General features: G+C 41.1%; 1 pseudogene; it reads left to right on the top strand.

Moving 5' to 3' along the window:
• Positions 1–261: 261 nt before the first annotated feature.
• Positions 262–1,370, top strand: LOC116734616 (caspase-1-like; annotated as a pseudogene).
• The last annotated feature ends 18,364 nt before the right edge of the window (positions 1,371–19,734 follow it).

Raw genomic sequence — 19,734 nt, 5'->3', positions numbered from 1 at the left:
GATGTATTTTTGATTGAGAAGTTACGACAAGTGGAGTATATGGCTTCAGCGAAAGCTAATGCCGAAAACAAGAAACAAAAGGACACTATCTGAATATTAACCAACTTACCTAATTGAAAGTAAATAAACCAAATGACAAAAACTTACCTTCCTAACTAAGAAAAATATGAGAAAACTAAGGAAACAAACGGCAGCTCACTCCTACAAACTCCAGAATTTTACATGGTAACAGTGTGGCCGGTTGGGATGAGCTGAGGATGGATGGCAGGAAGTCCACGTCTGCAGCTTTTATATCCGTCACCTCCGGAAGGCCACCAATTGGACGTCTCCGTCGTCGTTATCAGGGTTCCAAGATGGCCGCTGCAACGACACACCCACAAGATAAAGAATTTGAGAGTCACATCTCGCTTTGTGTACAAGGTGTCCAAAGAAGTAATCAACTCCTGGATGGCCTTTTGCATGATGGTGTGTTGAAGGACTCAGTAGTTGAAGAGAACGACAGCAGAGCGGCTAAAGCACGCCGTCTCATCGACAAGGTGAAGAGGAAAGGACATGAAGCCAGCAGCAAGAGGATTGCTCACCTGAAAAGTGTGGATAAAACACTGTACTGCGAGTTGGGTCTGTCCAACGTCCAGCCTGCTCAGCCAGCCTCAGCAGGCCTGGTGGCTCAGAGTGGATCAACTCCTTCAGTCTCCAGCGTGGAAGAGTTCTGGAAGTCCAAAAAAGACGATCCAGAGATCTATCCTGTGACCCAAACTTCCTTAAGAACCGCGTAGCCCTGCTGATCACTAATATGAAGTTTTCTGAGAAATCAATGAACAGATCGGGAGCAGAGAAAGGCGAGGAGAACATGAAGAAACTGCTTTCTAATCTGGGATATGAGGTGGTGGAATACACAAACCTCACTGGAAAGGCAATTGATGAGGCTTTAATTGACTTCACTAAACATCCCAAACTAAAAAACACACCGACAGAGTGTTTGTGGTTATCATGTCTCATAGAAACCTGGGGAAAACTCTTGGGGTTGACTGGAAAGAGGACAAACCAGATGAATTTCCAATCAACAACATTTTCAAACACTTGGGCTCCTGCAGCTGTCCAGAGCTAATAGATAAACCAAAGGTCATCATCATACAGGCCTGCAAAGGAGAACGAAGAGGAAGCGTTCTGGTCAACGACAGTCCAAACACAGCGGCTCATGTTCCACAACCTGAGGATCTGGAAGCAGACAAGCTTCAATTTGTTCATAGAGAAAAACTTCATTTCTCTTCTTTCCTGCACACCTGACACTTTGTCGTACAGACAACCAGATCGTGGGTCTCTCCTCATCCAGAACATTGTGTTGGTTTTCAGTCCAGAGTCGTATCAGGAAGATATTTGTGGGCTTTTCGAGAAGATAGAAATGGCGACACGCCATTATTTCTTTTGGTGGACAAAAGATGTCAAACATTACTGGAAACACACTGACAAAGCATTTTTACCCCTTAACAGGAATCAGAGATAGAAGTGCCTTTGTGATGGAAGACAAAGACACAGTTACAGATACATTCTCAGAAAGTGAGGGCAGTAGCTTTGGAACATCCACCAAGGTCAGCTCACAAGAGAAGAAGGAGGAAGAGGAGCAGCAGGATGGATGGCAGGAAGTCCGCGTCAGCAGCTTTTATATCCGTCACCTCCGGAAGGCCACCAATTGGACGTCTCCATCGTCGTCTATGAACCAGAGACGGGCACCTGCACACTCATATTTACATAAGTTGACGACGCCAGTCGTCGCGCCCCCATTCACAAGAATTAAACACACCCCTAAGTGTTTAATTCAAATTAGTTAAAAACTTCTCCACTAATACATTATCCTTAAACCTTGCGCATCAGTTGGTGGTTGGAATTTCGCATTTGGGAGACAAAAACCAGCGGGTTATGATCGGTAAACACTGGTACAGTTTGCGCACTAGAACCAATATAAATGTCGAAGTTCTGTAACGCAAGTAAAAAAGAAAGAGCTTCTTTTTCAAATGTGCTGTAATGAAGCTGATGATTATTAAACTTTTTCGAAAAGTAGCAGAGACAGGATGCTCTGTGCCTTGCTCATCTTCTTGCAGAAGCACAGCTCCAGCTCCACATAAACTTGCATCAACTTCGAGTTGATGAGAAATCTGAAATTGCCGCATGTTAGACGCACACAGTCTTCTACAACAGAAATAAGTCTTATTCTAACAGCCCTTCATAGTCCTGGTTCTGCATTACATTTCATTCGTTGTTCTTTTTTTCCACCTACTTAAAGTGAACGCTTCGACAAATACTGAATCATTGTTCGTTTCCGGGAGACTGCGCCGCAAAAACATTTGTGAGAAATAGAGAGGTAGCTGCTCCACTTGCTCCTGGTATATATGCCTACTTTATTTTGTGCCCTTCAATTAACCCAAGAAAGCAGCACACTAACCTGAGGAAACACTTAAAACACGCCGGCGTTATATAGCTCCTAATAGTCGCCTCCCGTTAATACAGAAATAAATACGTCTGTTTGAGGGAAAACAGACCGGTCTGACCGACGACAATGTGGCACTCAAATATGACGAGTTGCTTCTGACCCAGACAGAATAATTACTGCTCTTTTAGAGTAAAATGATTAAAATTAGCTCTATCTCTCATTTTGCTGCCGTCCCTCTTTGTTACGTATGATGGAGGAGAAAAAAAAAACCCCATTCGCGGTATCAACCAAAGCGGAACTCAGTCTGTGAGTTTCGCTTCGTAGTTTGAGTCGCTACATCAAACGAGGTCACAAACTTCCTCCTCGGACTCTAATGGCCGTTATTGATGTCTTTAATAAGTTTTGCCCTCTCTCTCTTCCTCTCTCTCTCAGCCGAGTGTAAATGGACGCCGTGATTCCGGGCGGGGCCTGGCGGTGCCACGAGAGACTCAACAGCCGAAAAACGTTGGGGAAAGGACGGAGAGAGAAAGGGAGAGAGGGAGCGCGCGAGACGGGCAGAGATTGAAAGAATGTGGAAGCGATCCCAAGAGTTCTATCATACTAATCCCTTTGGCCATGAGCTGTGAGTCAATTATTCTTCATTTGTCTTTTATCCTGGCACTGCTGTGTCTGAGAATGAGGCTCCTCTGAGGACTGTCAGGCGCTTATTGATGCCGTCTGGCCTGAAGGGCTCACACTGTTCTGGAGACAGAATCGGAGATGTGCAGGGTCCAAGAGTGTGATTGTGTCAGGAATAAGGGGTTGATCACGGAATGGATTCCTTTCTCGGCTGCGGCGCTCGGCATGAAACGAAGATACGTCTTGAAGGCTAATGTTTGAAAGAGCTAAAATAAGTTTGGTAAAGTTTGAATCTGTTACTCGAGGAACAGCCTAGTGTAACCAGCATCCCAGACTCTTTGTTACTTTTTACCATGTAAATTGTGAAAAAGTTTAATGTATTTTGCATTTTGTTCAGCTGGACCATAAACAGGTTTTAACTGAAGCTTCAAAAATGTGGTGAGATTACATAACCCCAGTATTTCTACAATTCCACTTCTTGAAACTTCATGAATTGACAGAAAATTGAAAATCACTACGGTGAAGCGATATGGCAATGAATAAGCTGATGTTTTGTTCTGTATACTTTGCTTATTTTTTGTGTATTTGAATGTCTGTAATAGTTCTTCTGAACTGAATTATGGAGAAATTTAACTGCAGTGTTTGCTTTGAAAGCAGAATTTCATTTCTTTGTCCTCAAAACTTGTAATACTTCCACTCAGATCTTCTGCTCTTTCAAATATTCCCTGTTCCCTCTCAAATCTTTGTGCTCACGCTCAGACTTTCTCCTCGCGCGCAAAACGTCTCTCCGCATGGATCACCTCTCCTCTCGCAGACATCTCTGTTCACTTGCAGAGCGTTTTCTGCTCTCTCTCAAAACAAAAAAGTACCGTCGCCTGGCAACGTCCCAGCCAATAGAATGAAAGTGTTATCCTGGGCTGTGGGAGCTTCCTTGAGGATCTATCCATATTGATGTGATTTTGTTGTTTATCCTTAATTTTATTAAAGATTTCAGTTGTTCAACTGACTGTCTCATCATGTGCGTCCTCTGCCAATCCAAAATATCACTTTTCTTGTTAATTTTACAGTCTCCGCCGTGTTTATCTTGAATAAAAACCTGTTCCTGTCTAAGGAAATCAGCTGACGAAATCTTGAATCATATAAATTAAAGATATTTATTCTGTTTCTTCCAGTTGCTTACCTGTAAGTGCAAAAAAAAAAAAAAAAGCTTTAGTTTTTGATGGTGTGTATTTAATCTCTTAGTTGAATTTTTCACACTTCAAGTGAAGCTGAATGCAGGCTCAAATTCAAAGTAATGGGAGAAAAATGCTGAATCAATGTTGGGTTCCCATAAAAATTGCAAAACTGTCAGCAAGAGCTGAACTGCATACACGGATGCAGAGCAATGACCCTGAGGGGAAAATTTTGTTGCTCTTTTCTGCATTAAATACCCAAAGTTTGCCCCTGAAAAATCCAAATGGAGCAACTTACACTGACCTTTGGTTGAGCTGCATAAACTGTCGCTTTTCACAAGTGGAACTCCTCTAGAAAAGAAGCCCAGTTGCCTTCTACTTAAGCTCTAAGGATTTACTTTTCCACACCAATGTAAACATGCAAAAAAGAATTTGATATTTTCTCCAAACCAAGCAATAATCATGTTTTCTAAAATCATCTCTGAGCTGCGAGCTGAAGCAGTTGTCAGAGTGAAGATGGACCGCTTTTACTTGTAGTGGTTCAAATTGAATTGGACTCATAACGCCGACAAACGAAATAAATGTATTTAGAAGCATGAGAACATGCTAAGTGATCGGCAGCTTCTGTTTTGATCCGCTTTGTGGTTAAACAAAACCCCAGTGGTCAGAGTCGCCCCCGCTCTCTTTGTTGCTGCTGCAGCATATGAGACAAATCTCAGTTCATGACCAGCAGTTTTTGCTTATTGAAAACAAAATGTACAGTAGAATCCTCTCTGTTTCTTTTACACGTTTGTCTGACCAAAAAACATGGCTGGATTGAGGTATTGCTTTGCTTTAGAAGCTGTTATTGTTACCCATCTTAAAATGTCTGGAACTCGGCGTTTTGACTTCTCGCTTGTCCACGGCGTGCAAAATAAGCGGACAAAGGAAGCATGAGTGGTTTGGATTTTAACATGACATATTTTCGGCTCGGCAGACTGCTGGCTCAGGTGGATATACCTCTACAGAGTCTGTAGAAATATATCCTGCACAAAAACAAAAACATGCCTCAGGCTTCACTCACACGCCATGCAAGACTCGGGCAAAGCAGTGGGAGCAACTTTGCTTTGTGCAAAGACATCTCTGCATGTGGAGTGCCCTGGGACTGAACTGCTGATCCAAGGATTCAGCCAGCAGGATGAAATGTTGGTATTTTACCTTCTGGGAAGCTGGGACATGTGTAAGCTAAACATGCAGAGCCTTCAGAGAGCATCTGTGACCTCTTGAAGATTTTTTCACATTTTGTCACAATCACAGGCATCAGTTTATTCTATTGAGAGGTTTCTTACTTTCTTCTTCTTTTTTTTGGTGCACATAACTCTTAGTTGTACAGTGTACAAATCTGACTTTTGGGGAAAAATTACAGTTTTTTTTTTTGTTTAAACTATAAGAAGTTCTGTTTGTGTTGTGGCTCCAGCTATTTGTGACATATGGTAAAATACAAAAGGTGCTCTGGTTAGATAACTACTGAGTTTAGATCGAACCTAAAAGATACAGCTAGCTAGCGAGGTGGATAGATATGTAGATTTTATTACAGATTTATAATCCAAATTACATTAGAACAATCAATAATAAAAGAATAAGAGTACATGAAAAGACCCCTCTCCTTTCAGTAGGCAGTCATACTAATGCTTCCAAAATATATGTCTTACTGTGCTATGTTTAATGTTAGTCAATAACAGAATGACTCTATTATTAGACTTGTTTGGTCAGCAAATAAATTTATATACATGATTTCTTAAAACAGCTCCTCAAGAACAGTTCACTGGCATCTGGGCTTTTTTTTTTTTTTTTAACAAAAATACTTCCAGTCCTTTGACTTTGTACTCTGCTAACGTAGTAACTACTCCTGTTTTTTAGCTTTGTGTTTAGCATCTCCCAGCTCCTTTTTGTCACTTTTGTTGCTTCCTGTAACTGGAGGGTCTTTTCTGGAGCGTGTGATGGATGGGAGCGGAGCAGGGCGTGGCCTCGTGTGCATTAGTTGTGCAGTGCGCTGCGCTTGTTACAGTCTAATTAACCTCTGTCTACTCCTGAACAGTGCAGTCATCAGGCAACTTCTAAAGGCAATTGGTTGCGGTCACACCGTGACCATGTATAATTTTCTTTCTACTTCATAACTGTCTACCACTTAGTGTTGGTCTTCCTCCTTACATTCCAATAAAACGTATATTTATGTTTGCGGTTGCAACGCGACAAGATGCGGGAAATATAAAAGGGGTGTGAATACCTTTGCAAGCCACTGTATGTTGCAGAACAAAGCTGGTGTCAGTGGGTGGCACAATCTGCCAGCCACGGCCTGGAGGTTTAAAACGAGGCTTTAAAATAAGGCAGTTTTGTCCCAAGCTAGCCTCGTTTCTGCTACATGTTCAGCAATAACAGATGTATTTAACCGGTAAGTGAACTGTGGAGCTTCCATGGTCCATATTGTGTGACATGTAGGTCTTCAGTAGCCCCTCCCCCCGTGTGCGCTCGTCAAATCCTACATGCATTTGACAACACATGAGCAGACGTGAAGCTAAAAAGAAGCTATGCTGACAGACAACCAACACAATGATTGGAGGAGGGCAACAAAAAAAAAAAAAAGAAAATTGAGTAAAAGAGGTACCCCACTATGAAATATCTCTTTGATGCCACAGTACATCCTGAGATGAGAAGCCTGGCCTTTCAGCAGTGTTTTGACAGAAATATAGATGAAAAGTCTCCATCTTTTGAAATCGATACAAGTGTATGTTTTTGACGTCAATTAGAGGCTATGGAGAGAATGTCGGGGAACCAGACAGAGCCCCAGACTTCAAATGTTGACGCTGAGAACCCGGTGAGTACATCACACCACATCTACCTAATGCCTTATTTTGATGTCAGCTGCCACCTTGTTAATTGTTCCGAATGTACAACTGTGATGCTTCAAATCCGATGTCTGTCCACAGGCGGACGAGCAATGCTGACCGACAGCGAAGTTAGCCAGCTACAGGAACAAGATGGATTATTTGCTTTGACCTTAGTGGGGAAAAACCGCTCATCAACACTCAACAGCAGTGGAGCGAGAAAATACCTATGGGGCATCCAGGCTGTGACAGTTGCCCACTCAAGCTAAATGTTAGTTGGCTAACAAGTAACTGGAGCACAACATCCATAGTTCCCAAAGAATTTTCTAAATATGGCAAATATGTTCTCACTGCGAATAAATGTACGCTATATGTGCTATCTGTTACTGCTGCCACCAACTGCTTTGGAGGGGAACTACTGGTGAGTTTCCGCCCCATGGGAACAACCACTCACATGACAGGCATGGCCACCCCTTTGCTCCGCCCCTGCTTGTCAAGTGGCTGGAGCAAAAAAATTTAAAGCGGCAGTATTATAGCCAGCAAAAATTAGCAAACACCTGATGGAACTGCGCATCAGATGAGCTCATTATACATGCTACCTCACAGTGAAACGATGGTAAAAAAAAAAAAGTTGTTCATAGGGTTAATACAAGAGTCATCCGGACTTCAGTCATCCTGAAGTCAGGATGACTTCCTGAAGGCGGAGTTTAGAGAGAGCAGCAGTTTTTAAAGAGTCAGAGGCCCAACTTCAATGTTTTAAATTACAAAGTCAAATTTCTTTCAAGCAATTTGAAATATAAAGCATTTTCATAACAGCTGAAGTTGACATAGCTACTTGCTTGTGCTCTAAAATGACACTATGTGCCTGGAAAATACAATATATAGCCCCTTTAACACCGTAATGGTTTATCTTTTTTTAAAGGTTTTGTTGGCTCTGGTGGTCTTTATTTAAAAGTAGTTCAACAGGAAACAGGGTAATCAGAGAGGGGAAGACATGCAACAAATGTTGCCAGGCCGGGAATCGAACCTGCGACCACCGCCACGAGGACTAAGGCCTCAATACACGGGTCGTGCTTTGTCCCTGTGCCACCACAGCACCCCAAATGCTTTATCTTTTGGCAAAACTTGTTATTCATAGTTTTTTACTTTCTTGAGCATCCTCTCTAGATGAGCCCTCGTGTTCTGAAAGCCGTCCTACGGGAAAACGGTTGTTACTATTATCGTTAAAAGGTGTTTTTCACAGCTGGTGCTAACGGCAGTTGAAACTGGAGGCAAATTTGGCAGGGTTTTTTGCTTTGTATGAAGACTTTCTTCACAAAATCACACCAAATGTCATGTCCTCTCATGTTTCCATGCCAACAGCCAAACTACTCCATCAAGCCCCAGTGCACCGGAGAGTTTTTTCCCCCCCAACTGCTCCTCTTTGGAGGTAGCCAGCTACTTCACGAGCTGGTATGGCGTCAAATGACTCATGACTGAAGAAGGCACCAGGTAAGATGTCACTATGACCATTATCATTTCATGTCAAGTCTTTGAAAGTTGTTTTTTTAACAGGTGGATACCCAGATACGTCTGACTTGAATTACGGAGGCGTAAAAGGATCCACTGGTATAATATCTCAGTAGATCACAATATTTCTCACTAAGGAGAACCCCGTCTTATGAAGCACTATTTGGTACATGGATATTTATTCCTCTTATAATTTTTTTTCCCACATGTTTTCAATTCAAATCCTCTTTTTAAAACCTGTTTACTTGCAGTGAGATACTAACACAAAGTCCTTATAAACTGAAGTCTGTCTTGCAGAAAGCTGTTAATTTGTAACTTGATCCAGCAATCCCTTTTTATCATAAACCTCCAGATATACAGTTAATTTCTACAAAAAAACCCCCCAAAAAATCTAAATGTAAATACTTTTTTGTGTGAATTTGTAGCAGTCATTCAATAGGTTGTACTTTTATTCTCTCAGATGAGACATTTTGTCTTCGTGAGGCGTTTCCTCAAAAAAGGTTTCCAACTGTTGCGCGTAGATCACTTTTCAGGAATCAAAGTGTGAAAAATAAACAAAATAAAATCATCTCGCATCCAATCATACTTGTTAAAGAGTTGCACAAGAATAGACTTATTTTATGATTGGATATTGTCATTATTTAAGTCCTCTACCTCTACAACATTTCCTGCCGCTTTTTAAGATTTTGACTTGAAATGTTCTACTTCTTACTCCTATGGAGTAAGAAGAACTTATTCCATAGAAGTAAGTTCTTACTTAGTTAGTTACTTACTAGGAGTAAGTAAGTTTTCACAACCTCCCACATTGCCATTAGCATGTTTTCTTTTCAATTAACAGTTATTTTGTCTATTTACAATCAAGATTACATAAAGCAATCCTGACTAAATGTAGAAATGTTCATATTTCCTATCAGAATAATAAACTTTGTAATAATAATAATAATTGTAATTAACTTTGAGTCTGTCTGTATGATTGGATTGGATGTGGAAGTGAATTTAAAAAAGTACTTTTTGTTACCAAACAAGACGGAAAGGTAGAATCGTGACATTTCAAAGGGAAAAGTAGAAATAAAGACACGATGACAACATTTTTCTCTCTACACCGTTTCTCTCTGTAGCATCCACTACAACTGGACGCGCGTGGAATATTCTGGAATGAGGTAACGGCATCGTTAGGAGACTTCTGCTGACAGTTTTGGACATTCCTCAGTGAGGCAACACTGAATGTAGCCTGTCTAATTTTCAATATTTTTTGGCATTAGGATGTAGAATTAGACACCCCAGAGGACTTCACCATGGACTTTTTTTTTACCAAACTTTGGATTATTTTACACTCATTACAGATTCTTTTGAACACACGTAGGGATTTTTTTCCTGTTTTTGTGAAAAGATAAAAATGGAGACTTTTAGCTCTCCCATAAATATTCCATGTCTCAGTATCGTATGCGGTCTTTTCTTGTGAGTTGGATGTATTGTAAGTTAAATCTGTCCAAACTTCTCTTGTTTTAGGTCACTTAAAATTTGAAGACATTAAATAAATCTGACATATTCTTTCATTAGTGTGGCACTCAACAGACTAACTTGAAGAAAAAAGTAGTCTGATTTAACTTAATAGATAGAAGAGGAAAAAAGGAAATTAACGGTATGTAAACTTCTGGTTTCGACTGTGCTTAAAAACTATTTATGGAAATCCTGTTAATATTGATATGTTTAATATACCAGAAAGTGCCGGAAGGCGTTTCACTTTCTAAAAATGAACGATCCTCTAACAAGCGATACCAACTTTCCACTTTCAGAATAGTTTTTTTTTTCTTTTTTCTTTCTACACATTTAATAAGCGGGCAGCTGAAACTCCAGACGCCAGACTTTTGCTTTTGTGAATTAAAAAATAATACTTTTTGCTCTACTGTTTTCCTCCGTGTTGCATTCCTTAATGAAGTATTGATTTCTCTGGGATTCAGAGGAAGACCCCTCAGTCGGGTTGGGAGCTCGCTCCGAGGTAAATCTTTGCTTTTGTTCTGTCTTTACGTGTGACCCTGTTCTCCATAGTATTAAAAGAAAAAAAAAACACAAAAAATGAAGAAAGCGCCCAGACAGGTATTATTTATTATGTAAGAAATCTCACATTTCTCGATCAATAAGTTAAAAAGCTCTCTGTTTACAAACTCTACGTTATCCAGCATGCGGTGTCCTGTTGTTTGGTTTATTCTGCTACAGTAAAAAAAAACAAAAAAACTTTTAAAAAGTCCAGTAGCTACAGGGAACGATTTTATTCTGCATAATTAAAATTTTGGAACCTGTGCAGCCAACAATGGCTTCCCAAGAGGTAATGTCAGTCTCCCACAATTGCAGCGTGTGATAACACTCAACCAATTAGTGTCTCTGAACTCTGCCGTTTCCTGCTGCTAATTGTCTGTCCTCCTCAGAGCCTACCTAGCGGTTCTGGATGTTCTTTTCATGCTTTCATATAAGATGATAAGCAGAACAAGGGGCTTTTTTTTTCTCACACGAACTGAAACGCAACGTAGGTTCCCACCAGGACTCTTCTCTAATTACAGTAATAATAGTAATGATTTGAAACTGAGTAACGATTAATTGGTTTCAAAAAGGCAAATTCGGGGTTAAGCATAGGAGCGTATTTAAATCCGGACGGTCAATTAGGCAGTTGGTTAAACACGACCCGTGTGATATTGTGTTTCGGATCAGTGGAGGTTCGTGCTGAAGGGTCGAAAATCTATTTACTATAAACAATATTCAACCTCTTGGGTGTTTTATCTTTTTATTTATTTCACAAATCGACAAATTTGGCTTTTTGACGTTAAAGAAATCCCTTCATTGTTAAAGTGAGAACTGATTCCTACAAAAAAAAAAGATACAATTAGATAAAAAAAAAATGCAACATGACTATAAGAGTGATTGCAGGAATATTCACCTTGTTTAAATCGGCCGACCTAATTTAGCAGAGGTCCAGCCAATCGGTGCCAGTAGTTTCAGAATGATTGGAATGGAGATCGCCTGTCTCAACTTGATACACTAGATCAGGAGTTTTGAAGTTGCTCTTTAGTCTCTCGCTTAATACATTAAACAATAAAATGTCGCCCTGTTTTTCATTTCATTCTTTTGTTCTGTTCTTTTAATCTGCCCCACAACACGTCACACAGGCAGTGATTGTAGCATAAAGACATGTGTCTGGAAATCCATTCGCTGGTTAGTTAGTATTCCTGGCTACCAGGAAGAACACTCCAAGCAAATTAGAGAGGAAAGTTATGGAACGGTATCAGTCAGGGGATGGATATCAAAAACATTCCTAAAGTCCTGAACGTGCCCCGGAGTTAAGTTATATTCGTCATCAAGACATGGAAGAAATGTGTAAATCTGCCTCAGTCAGGTTGTCCTCACACACTGAGTGACGGTGCAGGAAGGAGATTAGTGAGAGAGGACAACAGGTTACCATGACTACACTCAACTTTCAGCAGCTAAGATGGGAGAGACTCCAGTTGCCCTTGTTGCTCCCTCTATTCAGACCAATGAAAAAGTCACTGTTGAAGGAAACTCAGGTCAAGGCTGGACTAGAGTTTGTCAAAAGACTCCATGATCGGGTCAAGTGGCAGGAAGGTCTTTGGTTGGACAAGACAATGGAGCTTTTGGCCATTAGACAAGATGCCATGTTTGGCGAAGAACAAACACCACAAACACACCAGGTACTTCGTAGTAGGCCATGGAAGGGTGGTAAAGGTAGAACGTAAAATGAAAGCAGCAAAATGTGTTTACGGAAATCCTGGAGGACAATTTCTGCAAGAGAACAACATCTTTATTTTCCATCAAGACAACGACCTGAAGCATCCAGAAATGGCTTAAAGAAAACCCAATGGATGTTTTGCAGTGGGACAGACCTCAACACCACAGAAAATTTGTGGCTGGACTTTAAAAAATGCAGTTCACAGCTCATTCCTGGTCAATCTGACAGAGCTTAAACAGTTTTTCAAGAAAGAATGGAGGAAAATTGCCTAGACGCACTATCCACCCAGACTCTGGGCTGCCTATCTTCAGCAGTGATGGGGCAGAGCCTGGTCAGGTCGCAGGTCCATCACTGGGCAATATATATTAAATGGCCTGTTCTTGTTTAGCCCCTTGTCAAGGCCTGGGACTCCGAAGTGCTTTACACCACAATCTCTCGTTCTTACACACATTCACACACCGAAGCTACCGTCTTGTCCCTGGGGCAGACAGACAGAAGTGAGGTTGCTATTTAATTGGGACCACTGGGCCCTCTGACCACCAAGACACAGGACAAACAACCACGCTCATACTGAACGGAAATTTTTGGACTGTGGGAGGCCGGTGTCTCCAGAGAGAAGTTAACACAGGCATGGGAAGAACATACTAACTCTGTGCAGTAAAACTGCAGGCAGGAAGGACTTGAACCCAAAGCTTTCCTGCTTCAAGGCAATAGTTCTACCAGCTGAACCACTGTGCAGAACAAGGATCGTACAGAAACATACTTTTTACCCTCCCAAATACTAATTTTTTCCACGTTCTGTAGACTTAGAGCAAACGTAAGTTTTCCTAATATTTTGATTTGGATTACAACATGCATACTTCTAATAAATTTGCATGCATAGAAATGAAAGGTATAAGGTAATTTGCTTTACCTTAGATACACTGCTATCATATGGACTACGGAACTAAACTGTATATTTTAAAGGAGATAGCATCTTTCTGTCAACCTCGAGTTGCTCGACCGTATCCTGTTCATTCATTGGTTTAATCTTCTTTTTTTTTTTAAATATTGTGTTAAAGGGGCTGCATTATGTGTTTTACAGCCACGTAAGTGCCATTTTATAGCAGAATCAGATGAATGTTACATTCATTGGTTTAATCTATGGGCTGCATTATGTGTTTTCCAGCTGCCATTTCTGCCATTTTATAGCATAATCAGATGACTGTTGCATTCAAATATTATGAAAAATGCTGTCGTGACATCAGTTATGACTTAAATGTTTTTGACTTTGTAATTTTACATCTTGAAATTGGGGATCTGTCCCTTTAAGAAACTCCTGTTCTTTCTGAAATGCCACCTTCATGAAGTCATCACAACATGGCTCCTCTATAAACAGTATCAGTAACGTTTATATCAGTGTTGCACTGAGACGTAGCTCCTGTAATGAGCTCGGCAGATGCGCAGTTCCACCGGGTGTTTGCTAATTGCTGCTGGCTAGTCTGAAGGAACTGAGTGGGCGGAGTCGCCTCACAAAGATTCATCCTCAAAAGCAGCATTAGGTCCACTCAGGTGTTTTGCACCGCCGAACGGTTGCCATGGGAGATTTAAGGATTTGTCAAACACGCATAAAAGAATCAAAGCAACTCTCCAGGTTTGACTTTGATAAAGGAATGTCATTATAGTATAATGCAAAGCTTTAAAAAATATGATTTTACATAACACCGCCCCTTTAAAGTGATAGCCATGTGCTTAATCAATGTAACTGAGGCGTTGACAACATGCGATTTGGCATTTTCCTAAATGTGCCAGTTTCCAAGGATTGTGAGCAAAAAGAGAAAAAAGAAAAACTGGCAAAAGAAAGGAAACATAAGGGCTGTGAATATGCTAGTGTGTTAGCCACCCTTATGTCCAGTATCAATTCAAAATGCAGCTGGCTGGAAAGATGTGAGAGCCGCACTGCCTGCTTTCTGGGCTTCATCTCACTCGCGTACATCTGCAGTCACGCACACCTCCAAGCGCTGGAACGCAACTCATAATGAGAAAAAGATTAAATTGGACTTATGGAGGAGGCAGCGGCGTTTCCAGCCAAGTGTGTCTCTTAAAAATGCATCAACACTCATTACATTGTGCTTAATGGGCTTCAGAGAAATTTGTCCCTTTGCCATTTGGTCACAGCTAAGGGAAAGCGGTCATAATAGATACAAATTAAGTCATGAGAAAAGCTGGACTCACAAACTGAAAAACACACATACACACACACACACACACATGGCCTGGGATTTTGCTTCCGGGCAACTGTGCAGTTCCTCATCCATCATCCACAGTTTGATGAAAATGTCGCTGTTACACGATTCAGTGGAAATAGCAATGAGTAATAATTAAAAATGGTTGTCTCCCAGTTAGATTGGACCCTTTTTGAAAATGCTGGCTGGGACTCTTTGCAGCGCTGATGTTCCAGACATATGTGACCGAAGCGCGGCGAGCCAAGACTCGGGACACCGAGGCAGCGTGAGCCGGTTCTGTGTGTTGCTGTTGGATTCGAACTCATGTTTAGCAAAGTCAACTTTTAATCGCCAGGAATAAAAGGGGAGAAAAGAAAAAGAAAAAAAAACTTCAGCTCTGCACAAAGACTACTATTCGAGCTGCTCTGCTTAACCCTATTCTGTCCGAGTTCAGTATTAAACTCAATTTAGAAGCAATCCAATGAAGCCACAAAGTGACTAAAGCTGGTCAGTGAATCTAATGAACAAAACTATAATCATCTACTTTTCCATCTGGCCATTCGGCCTCCTGTGTCAGGAGAGAACACTCTGCTGTGTGTCGCCTCAGCGCGGCCAAACACTCATATGCTTCTGAACCGAGGTTTGGGCCGCCTCACCAAGATGATCTGCAGTCTTCACCTGGATTGATGCTAGCTGCAATGCCGTGGCTAAGTGTTTATGTTCCTGTAACTTTTACAAATAGGCCGATGTTTTCAACACTGGTTTCTATGGATTTCATTGGGATTTGGTGTAATACAGCAACACAGTCAAGTCTTTTGTTGCCTCCACCAGGTTTTTGTTTTAATACGGTCCTGAATTAATATCTTCAGAACAACTCTGTCTATCTTCCAAACTAATTTCCCATTGGGCCATATCAAGATGATGAATGTTCTCAAGGGGCATTTAAAGCAAAATTAACAAATTGCTAAAATGTGAATTAGTAGTTGCCTCTGCATTCGATGAGCACTACTTAAAATGTAATACTGTTGAACATCTTGCCGCATTGATAAGTCCCTCCAGGATTTAATTGTTCATTTATTAATTTATGTGGTGTTAAATTTTAAGTATCTGCGAAGAATTTTGCAATATTTGTGCTTATGTATGACAGTAAGTGTGACTTTTTGTTCCTCGCTATAGCGATCGTGGACTACAACTTAACATCAAGTAAGGCTGAGGCAGCGGTGTCTTAAAAGAAGGAATACTGCCACCTGCAGTTGGGAGGTAGCAGCCGCTTACACCCAATGTCTTTGACCGTTTCTGCTGAAAATGTGCAGTGCACTGAGTTTTATTAGAAAAAAAGTCGACATCTGATGATTTTGTGTAAATATTCGTAAAAATAATTCTATAAAATTAGTCATAAAAAGTTACGGCGAGATGGATGTGAGCCTTGAGGAAGTCATCATAACATTAATAAAATTTTTTACCAGTGTTTCACTGAGAAGTAGCTTGTATAATATAGGTTGTATTTCATGTTTTTATGAGCATTTGTGTCACATCATTGAGAAACAAAGAAAGCTTTATGTCTGATCAGCATAGCTCAAACATTTTTTTTTTCTTTCTCTAAACGTTAACTCTTTAGTCTTAAAATATTTTCCTACATCTCTACCAGGGGGTACCAGGAAACGTCAGGGCCACTGTACAATCACAAAGTGCTGCAGTCTCCCTCAACAGACAGCTTGTCCCACCGCGGCTCTCGTGGATTTTGCCTGAGGCGATGGCCTGGCCTCCAAATTCCCCAGATCCCTATCAAAGCAATGGGCTGGAAAAAGTCAAACTCACCGCGGCCCAACTGGACAACTCCGGAGATCCCCCAGGAGGCACCCGTTCGCGTCTGTCAGCGACGACTACATAAAGTGCAGATGACCCACATAACACTAGATTGGAAGCTTTTAACACTGTGGGATCTCTTGCTGGATTTGTTTAAAGCTGATAACTACAGGAATGTATATTCAAAGAGGCATAGAGCGCTAAAATGGGTTGATGTAAAGTTAGGTGGAAATAGTAAGGGCTGAGAAGTCTTTCCTCCATGTTACTTTCAGAGCCTATTGTTCAGATGAAGTCCCAATGCAGATGCAGCAGAAGCAGCGCTTTGTCACTGTTTGAACTACTTTTCTGGTGGAGGAGCTGTGCAGGTCTCTGAAGCTTTGGAAAAGGAAAATCCCTGATGACCGAAAACAGAGGTGAGCGAGAAACTCATTGTTCATCGTCCTTCTGCAATATTTTTATTCGGGGTAGCTTCAGGTGTAGGTGTTGCGTCAGATCTGGCTTAAACCGTTGTTGGTTACGCTTTACTGTTCTCAACCGAGAGAGATATAACTGCAATGGGTTGGGAATCAACATTTTCATCAATGCGATTGATGTGATTATTAATGAATTATCCCATAAATAACATCTTTCTCCAACTACTGATGTGGATGTGGCTACCAATGGAGACGGCAACAAGAATATGTACTCAGTGATAAAAGACGAACAAACTATAATAACATGAAATCAAATTACGGAAAATAACTCAAAAATGAATGAATTAACTAAACAACACACACAAGTAAGAAAAGTTAACATGAACCATAAACTATATAGGAATGCCACCGCTCAGTAAGACATATGAGGATGAAGAGGGGGCACAGAAAATGGATGGATGGACTTGGGCCTGAGATGATGTCCAGATTTTGCGAAAAACACAATTTTGCAATTCTGGTGTTTCCATTAAAAAAGAAATGAAATAAAAAATCACGCATATTTACGCTTATTCACGCCTATTCACACGTTAAGTTCTGGTTCTTCTCTGCATCCCTAGAACCAGAACCAAACATGGAGAAGCAGCATTCAGCTTCTATGCACCACAAATCTGGGGGGAGGGGGATACATATATGTAGCATCCCGATCCACACTCAGTTGATGGCGGTAATGCACATCAAGAAGCAGCAGCAGCAGCAGCGATCTCTCAGGTCTCCAACTGGGACAGACCCTTTCCGTTTTGTTAATGTAATTGTGCTTCGTTAATGTTGTAGTGGTTTGCCCCTCAGGGCCACCGTAGGGAAGAGGTACAGAGAGCAAGACTCGGTTGGATGGAGAGGCTAAGCTAAGATAGCTGGCAGATTTCAGCGCATTCAATGTTTTCGGGATATTTCAACGCTCTCAATGTTTTTCCCAAAAGCCCTGCAAGAGTTTTTTTTTTCACCCCCCCCCCCATCGAGGTCTTGTGAGTACAAAACTTTCACACGTTTCTTGCTTTTATTTAAGTTGACACTAAAGTTGCGCCTTAAACGGCAAGGAGTGTCAATTCAGAATACATTTATTGATTCTGCCTGGTTTAATGAGTTACTTGTTCCGGGACTTTCGACTTTAAAGTTTGGTGATGAATAAAAAAAGAGGGCGGAAAATACAAATTCAGTCATAAATTGTTAAGACATAGATTATAGGGGAAACTGATAAGAGCCCAGGAAAACTAGGAAATTGCATCCAACTGACAGCAGGTGAAGCAATCAAGTAATGGAGAACACCTGTTGGAGGAAGCGAAACCAGGGAGGCGGAAGAGGACGGAGGAAGGGAGGTTGGTTAAAATTTTAAGGCTTTATTTTATGGCTATAGTGGTCTTTATTTGATAGTGGTCAGACAGGAAAACGGGTTGAGAGGGGGAAGACGTGCGGGACAGGTCTCGGACTGGTGACGGGTCGCGCGCTTTGCTAGAGCGCCATCGCAGTTGTAACGGAAGTGATCGATGACGTCATTAATGGCGCTGAACACACAAAAAGGCTAGCATAAACAGGAAGCGGAAACTAAATTAAAAATGCAAGAATAACAGAAGGTGAGAATAAACAAAAACTATTTTGTTACTTTTGCTTATAGTTGATTTTAATGCCTGGTCTTTATTAATGACAAATTATTCTTTTTTTTTTTTAAAGATTTTGTAATAAATCTTTTTCTAACTTCCCAAAGCTAATGATTTTTATTTTTATTTTAAATCTGACTTTTCTTTTTTGACAAATCGTTTGCAGTTCAGATAACTATTCATTCAATACATTAAATCTATGGAGCCCATCTTAAGAAGGATCATCCATTGCCATGCACTCTGATGCACTTTATGATTTAAATAAAAATCAGACATTAGGTAAGGGACCAAAGAACTGGTGACATTTTTTTTCTCCTCTACCAACAAACCAAAGGATTCAGAATTTGAATTGAAAAGGCCGTCCTCAAAGAAAATTGAAAATGAGTTCTGACCATAAAACAAAAACCCTGATTGATGCTTTTTTTTTTTTTTTTAAAGGTAACTTTTTTTTCCATTTAAAATGTGTGAGGAAAAAAAAAAGTTTTTTAATTAAATCCCACTCCTGATTCATTTTTTGGAAGTCTGGTAATGGAAGCTGAAACTTTGTTGGTACCTGTTCGGCTTTCGCCTGTTTTCTTCCGCGAAGTAAATTTTCTTGAACCCGTATTGTGCGTGGGTGTGACAGTTAACCTGATCACACACGCCTCTCCCTCCAGGAGCTGCTTTCTGAGCACTCTGCTGTGACATTTCCGGGCTGTTTACATGCCGCACCATAGCGCATCGATTCCATAAGGACGATCCATCCGTATTTTGCTCGCTGCCGGTGCTGAAATGAAAACAAGACTTCAGCTGGTCTGAGGCTCGATAGCATTTCCTCTGGTTAAACGATTCCCCCGTGAGGGTCTTGTTTCATTTGTACACTTCTGTCAACGCTACGAGCTATTTCATAGGACATGGCTGAACACGCACGCAGCGATGGCATCAGATAACTCGCCATTGTTTTCTCCTCCGGAGATGTAAAGCATTTATAAACGTGTAAAAGATTCCGTGCAATCATCTGCAGTTCAGTTCGTCAGCCAGCCAGTCGTTCACTCCGTTCAAACAGTCCCCCCCACCCTCCCTTCATCCGCACTGTCCAAACATGTTAATCCACCTACTTCATCTTTATTCCCATGGATTCTGGCGGCTGGCTGCCACGGTGCTCCTGGATCATCCCCATGGAAGCGCCAGCACTTCCAGCCAGCCTCTAGGAACAAATAATATTTTTTTATCCACTAACGCCATGGGGACTTTGAATGATATGGGAATGGAGGGAAAATATGGGCGGATTTGTTCTTTGGAAACTAAATAGACACGGGTGTTGGGAGGCATGCTTTCATGTCTCTTTGT

This window comes from Xiphophorus hellerii, chromosome 15 (assembly GCF_003331165.1).
Source record: "Xiphophorus hellerii strain 12219 chromosome 15, Xiphophorus_hellerii-4.1, whole genome shotgun sequence".
NCBI lineage: Eukaryota > Metazoa > Chordata > Actinopteri > Cyprinodontiformes > Poeciliidae > Xiphophorus > Xiphophorus hellerii.
The sequence above is the reverse complement of the archived record's forward strand: the minus strand, read 5'-3'. Positions and strand labels throughout refer to the sequence as shown.